Source organism: Schistocerca americana, unplaced genomic scaffold, assembly GCF_021461395.2.
Source record: "Schistocerca americana isolate TAMUIC-IGC-003095 unplaced genomic scaffold, iqSchAmer2.1 HiC_scaffold_555, whole genome shotgun sequence".
Lineage (NCBI taxonomy): Eukaryota > Metazoa > Arthropoda > Insecta > Orthoptera > Acrididae > Schistocerca > Schistocerca americana.
The window spans coordinates 87,757-93,756 of record NW_025726297.1 but is presented as its reverse complement, the minus strand read 5'-3'; the positions used below and the strand labels follow the sequence as shown (position 1 = coordinate 93,756).

The following is a 6,000-nucleotide window of genomic DNA, read 5'->3' as shown; positions in this document are numbered from 1 at the left end:
TAATACCAGAGCATCGAAACTACTTGGAACTCTTGCGTATGTGAACGTGTCCGCGCCTTTGTACTCTGGTCCCTTCACCCCCTGCAAACCAACCAACCATCGCGTCCGTGCACATAAGAGTAGCAAAAGAACGGAGATCAGCGCAGCTTGCTGTGCTTGGGGGCGTAGCTCAGTTGGTAGAGCGTTCGCTTTGCATGTGAAAGTCCCGGGTTCAAGCCCCGGCGCCTCCATGTTTGTGGTCAGTGCGTGGTAAGTGTTGGTCGCGGCGAGCCTAAAGGCACGCAAGATGTTGCAAAGCCAGCGTCACAGACTCGTATACTGAACGTAAGGAGAGCAAGACGTAATGTGAGGAACCGGCTGTTGTCGAGGTGTCATCGAGTGCAAATCTGCCTTAGGTATAACGGCCTAAACCTCAATGAAGTCTAGAGAGTGGACAACACGTTCGTCTACCTCAGAGCGTTGGCCGAACGCTATATTTTCGACGTCGTGCGTGCCACTTTGATTTTGGCCAACTACGATTCGATACAGAATGCAGGAAACCTGAAAGACACCCTCACGGACACATTGAGAGTAGTGTTTGTCAGCGGAATAATGGGAGTGCAAGGGTCTGTGTCATTGATATGGCTGTATGTAGCGCAGTTCGTCAGCAGGGGGCGTAGCTCAGATGGTAGAGCGCTCGCTTAGCATGCGAGAGGTAACTGGGATCGATACCCAGCGCCTCCAGAATTTTTAACACACCAACATGCGCACACTGCCATGCAAGTGAATAATACACAGCCAGAAAATGTGTCAAGGCAGATACGAGCAACGATTAGCAGCCACAATTGGCAAGCGTGCTGTAATGCGCACGAAGCACCCTCCTCCCCACCACTACACTTAATTTAGAAACAGTACAAGTGTTCCCATAAGATTCTCAAACCTATGTCGCAAAGATCAGCCTTGCGCCGAATTCACAAAAATCCCACTGCACATTCCAATTCTTGACGTGCAGTCGGCTGCTACTGGTGTTGCTAGTTGTGACTGCTGATGACAGATGCCGTAGCAATCAATTCATGGAGTGAGTTGTATGTTTTGCGATACTCTGTCTCTGACAAGCAAGCAGAGGTGACATAGGCGCGAACACAGGAAGCTTGCAGCCCCTCGCTGCCTGCAGGACACCGAACAGCCACAGTAGGAGGGCGGCCTATGTCGTAGGCAAAATTGTGCTCATTCGCTTGTGTGCGACGTCAAGCTCTAAATAAGGCTGTCACTAGCGTGAGCGTTGCGTGAGCGTCGTGTAAAGTCGAAAAGTCGTCTGCGTGGGTGAGTGCCATGTTTGGGGAGCGTTTCGTAGTTGCGCAGTGCAATGGAGACGCGGAAAGTTGTTGTGGCCCAGTCTTTTGCAGTTGGACGACAAGAGTGGTACACAGTAGTAAAGTGCGAAGCAGTGAGTTGGCATGAACAGCTCGAGTGCACAATGGGTCTTCAGATGTGCTTGTTACCTCAGGTGCTGTGTGATTGTCGACATGGAGTGAAAACGGAGCAACTTGTGACTGTCCCTTTCAATTTAAGACGTTAAAAAACGGACGGAATTTTGCAGTCGTAATACCAGAGCATCGAAACTACTTGGAACTCTTGCGTATGTGAACGTGTCCGCGCCTTTGTACTCTGGTCCCTCACCCCTGCAAACCACCAACCATCGCGTCCCGTGCACATAAGAGTAGCAAAGAACGGAGATCAGCGCAGCTTGCTTGTGCTTGGGGGCGTAGCTCAGTTGTAGAGCGTTCGCTTTGCATGTGAAAGGTCCCGGGTTCAAGCCCCGGCGCCTCCATGTTTTGTGGTCAGTGCGTGTAAGTGTTGGTCGCGGCGAGCCTAAAGGCACGCAAAGATGTTGCAAAGCCAGCGTCACAGACTCGTATACTGACGTAAGGAGAGCAAGACGTAAATGTGAGGACCGGCTGTTGGTCGAGGTGTCATCGAGTGCAAATCTGCCTTAGGTATAACGGCCTAACCTCAATGAAGTCTAGAGAGTGGACAACACGTTCGTCTACCTCAGAGCGTTGGCCGAACGCTATTTTCGACGTCGTGCGTGCCACTTTGATTTTGGCCAACTACGATTCGATACAGAATGCAGGAAACCTGAAAGACACCCTCACGGACACATTGAGAGTAGTGTTTGTCAGCGGAATAATGGGAGTGCAAGGGTCTGTGTCATTGATATGGCTGTATGTAGCGCAGTTCGTCAGCAGGGGGCGTAGCTCAGATGGTAGAGCGCTCGCTTAGCATGCCGAGAGGTACTGGGATCGATACCCAGCGCCTCCAGAATTTTTAACACACCAACATGCGCACACTGCCATGCAAGTGGAATAATACACAGCCAGAAAATGTGTCAAGGCAGATACGAGCCAACGATTAGCAGCCACAATTGGCAAGCGTGCTGTAATGCGCACGAAGCACCCTCCTCCCACCACTACACTTAATTTAGAAACAGTACAAGTGTTCCCATAAGATTCTCAAACCTATGTCGCAAAGATCAGCCTTGCGCCGAATTCACAAAAATCCCACTGCACATTCCAATTCTTGACGTGCAGTCGGCTGCTACTGGTGTTGCTAGTTGTGACTGCTGATGACAGATGCCGTAGCAATCAATTCATGGAGTGAGTTGTATGTTTTGCGATACTCTGTCTCTGACAAGCAAGCAGAGGTGACATAGGCGCGAACACAGGAAGCTTGCAGCCCCTCGCTGCCTGCAGACACCGAACAGCCACAGTAGGAGGGCGGCCTAAGTCGTAGGCAAAATGTGCTCATTCGCTTGTGTGCGACGTCAAGCTCTAAATAAGGCTGTCACTAGCGTGAGCGTTGCGTGAGCGTCGTGTAAAGTCGAAAAGTCGTCTGCGTGGGTGAGTGCCCATGTTTGGGGAGCGTTTCGTAGTTTGCGCAGTGCAATGGAGACGCGGAAAGTTGTTGTGGCCCAGTCTTTTGCAGTTGGACGACAAGAGTGGTACACAGTAGTAAAGTGCGAAGCAGTGAGTTGGCATGAACAGTCGAGTGCACAATGGGTCTTCAGATGTGCTTGTTACCTCAGGTGCTGTGTGATTGTCGACATGGAGTGAAAACGGAGCAACTTGTGACTGTCCCTTCAATTTAAGACGTTAAAAACGGACGGAATTTGCAGTCGTAATACCAGAGCATCGAAACTACTTGGAACTCTTGCGTATGTGAACGTGTCCGCGCCTTTGTACTCTGGTCCCTTCACCCCTGCAACCAACAACCAACCATCGCGTCCGTGCACATAAGAGTAGCAAAGAACGGAGATCAGCGCAGCTTGCTTGTGCTTGGGGGCGTAGCTAAGTTGGTAGAGCGTTCGCTTTGCATGTGAAAGGTCCCGGGTTCAAGCCCCGGCGCCTCCATGTTTTGTGGTCAGTGCGTGGTAAGTGTTGGTCGCGGCGAGCCTAAAGGCACGCAAGATGTTGCAAAGCCAGCGTCACAGACTCGTATACTGACGTAAGGAGAGCAAGACGTAAATGTGAGGACCGGCTGTTGTCGAGGTGTCATCGAGTGCAAATCTGCCTTAGGTATAACGGCCTAACCTCAATGAAGTCTAGAGAGTGGACAACACGTTCGTCTACCTCAGAGCGTTGGCCGAACGCTATTTTCGACGTCGTGCGTGCCACTTTGATTTTGGCCAACTACGATTCGATACAGAATGCAGGAAACCTGAAAGACACCCTCACGGACACATTGAGAGTAGTGTTTTGTCAGCGGAATAATGGGAGTGCAAGGGTCTGTGTCATTGATATGGCTGTATGTAGCGCAGTTCGTCAGCAGGGGGGCGTAGCTCAGATGGTAGAGCGCTCGCTTAGCATGCGAGAGGTACTGGGATCGATACCCAGCGCCTCCAGAATTTTTAACACACCAACATGCGCACACTGCCATGCAAGTGGAATAATACACAGCCAGAAAATGTGTCAAGGCAGATACGAGCCAACGATTAGCAGCCACAATTGGCAAGCGTGCTGTAATGCGCACGAAGCACCCTCCTCCCACCACTACACTTAATTTAGAAACAGTACAAGTGTTCCCATAAGATTCTCAAACCTATGTCGCAAAGATCAGCCTTGCGCCGAATTCACAAAAATCCCACTGCACATTCCAATTCTTGACGTGCAGTCGGCTGCTACTGGTGTTGCTAGTTGTGACTGCTGATGACAGATGCCGTAGCAATCAATTCATGGAGTGAGTTGTATGTTTTGCGATACTCTGTCTCTGACAAGCAAGCAGAGGTGACATAGGCGCGAACACAGGAAGCTCGCAGCCCCTCGCTGCCTGCAGACACCGAACAGCCACAGTAGGAGGGCGGCCTAAGTCGTAGGCAAAATGTGCTCATTCGCTTGTGTGCGACGTCAAGCTCTAAATAAGGCTGTCACTAGCGTGAGCGTTGCGTGAGCGTCGTGTAAAGTCGAAAAGTCGTCTGCGTGGGTGAGTGCCATGTTTGGGGAGCGTTTCGTAGTTTGCGCAGTGCAATGGAGACGCGGAAAGTTGTTGTGGCCCAGTCTTTTGCAGTTGGACGACAAGAGTGGTACACAGTAGTAAAGTGCGAAGCAGTGAGTTGGCATGAACAGTCGAGTGCACAATGGGTCTTCAGATGTGCTTGTTACCTCAGGTGCTGTGTGATTGTCGACATGGAGTGAAAACGGAGCAACTTGTGACTGTCCCTTCAATTTAAGACGTTAAAAACGGACGGAATTTGCAGTCGTAATACCAGAGCATCGAAACTACTTGGAACTCTTGCGTATGTGAACGTGTCCGCGCCTTTGTACTCTGGTCCCTTCACCCCTGCAAACCAACCAACCATCGCGTCCGTGCACATAAGAGTAGCAAAGAACGGAGATCAGCGCAGCTTGCTTGTGCTTGGGGGCGTAGCTCAGTTGGTAGAGCGTTCGCTTTGCATGTGAAAGGTCCCGGGTTCAAGCCCCGGCGCCTCCATGTTTTGTGGTCAGTGCGTGGTAAGTGTTGGTCGCGGCGAGCCTAAAGGCACGCAAGATGTTGCAAAGCCAGCGTCACAGACTCGTATACTGACGTAAGGAGAGCAAGACGTAAATGTGAGGACCGGCTGTTGTCGAGGTGTCATCGAGTGCAAATCTGCCTTAGGTATAACGGCCTAACCTCAATGAAGTCTAGAGAGTGGACAACACGTTCGTCTACCTCAGAGCGTTGGCCGAACGCTATTTTCGACGTCGTGCGTGCCACTTTGATTTTGGCCAACTACGATTCGATACAGAATGCAGGAAACCTGAAAGACACCCTCACGGACACATTGAGAGTAGTGTTTGTCAGCGGAATAATGGGAGTGCAAGGGTCTGTGTCATTGATATGGCTGTATGTAGCGCAGTTCGTCAGCAGGGGGCGTAGCTCAGATGGTAGAGCGCTCGCTTAGCATGCGAGAGGTACTGGGATCGATACCCAGCGCCTCCAGAATTTTTAACACACCAACATGCGCACACTGCCATGCAAGTGGAATAATACACAGCCAGAAAATGTGTCAAGGCAGATACGAGCCAACGATTAGCAGCCACAATTGGCAAGCGTGCTGTAATGCGCACGAAGCACCCTCCTCCCACCACTACACTTAATTTAGAAACAGTACAAGTGTTCCCATAAGATTCTCAAACCTATGTCGCAAAGATCAGCCTTGCGCCGAATTCACAAAAATCCCACTGCACATTCCAATTCTTGACGTGCAGTCGGCTGCTACTGGTGTTGCTAGTTGTGACTGCTGATGACAGATGCCGTAGCAATCAATTCATGGAGTGAGTTGTATGTTTTGCGATACTCTGTCTCTGACAAGCAAGCAGAGGTGACATAGGCGCGAACACAGGAAGCTTGCAGCCCCTCGCTGCCTGCAGACACCGAACAGCCACAGTAGGAGGGCGGCCTAAGTCGTAGGCAAAATGTGCTCATTCGCTTGTGTGCGACGTCAAGCTCTAAATAAGGCTGTCACTAGCGTGAGCGTTGCGTGAG

The 6,000-nt window shown here is 50.9% G+C and overlaps 8 non-coding genes across 8 annotated transcripts; all 8 read left to right on the top strand.

Annotated features, from left to right (window-relative positions):
- Positions 1-158: 158 nt before the first annotated feature.
- Trnaa-ugc lies at positions 159-230 on the top strand. The gene has a single exon. It is a non-coding gene; the product is annotated as a tRNA-Ala (tRNA).
- Positions 231-649: 419 nt separating this feature from the next.
- Positions 650-723, top strand: Trnaa-agc. Its single transcript has one exon. It is a non-coding gene; the product is annotated as a tRNA-Ala (tRNA).
- Positions 724-1,738: 1,015 nt separating this feature from the next.
- On the top strand, positions 1,739-1,810 carry Trnaa-ugc. Its single transcript has one exon. It is a non-coding gene; the product is annotated as a tRNA-Ala (tRNA).
- Positions 1,811-2,227: 417 nt separating this feature from the next.
- Trnaa-agc lies at positions 2,228-2,301 on the top strand. Its single transcript has one exon. It is a non-coding gene; the product is annotated as a tRNA-Ala (tRNA).
- A 1,015-nt stretch (positions 2,302-3,316) lies between these two features.
- On the top strand, positions 3,317-3,389 carry Trnaa-ugc. The gene has a single exon. It is a non-coding gene; the product is annotated as a tRNA-Ala (tRNA).
- A 418-nt stretch (positions 3,390-3,807) lies between these two features.
- On the top strand, positions 3,808-3,880 carry Trnaa-agc. Its single transcript has one exon. It is a non-coding gene; the product is annotated as a tRNA-Ala (tRNA).
- Positions 3,881-4,892: 1,012 nt separating this feature from the next.
- Positions 4,893-4,965, top strand: Trnaa-ugc. Its single transcript has one exon. It is a non-coding gene; the product is annotated as a tRNA-Ala (tRNA).
- Positions 4,966-5,381: 416 nt separating this feature from the next.
- On the top strand, positions 5,382-5,454 carry Trnaa-agc. The gene has a single exon. It is a non-coding gene; the product is annotated as a tRNA-Ala (tRNA).
- Positions 5,455-6,000: the final 546 nt, after the last annotated feature.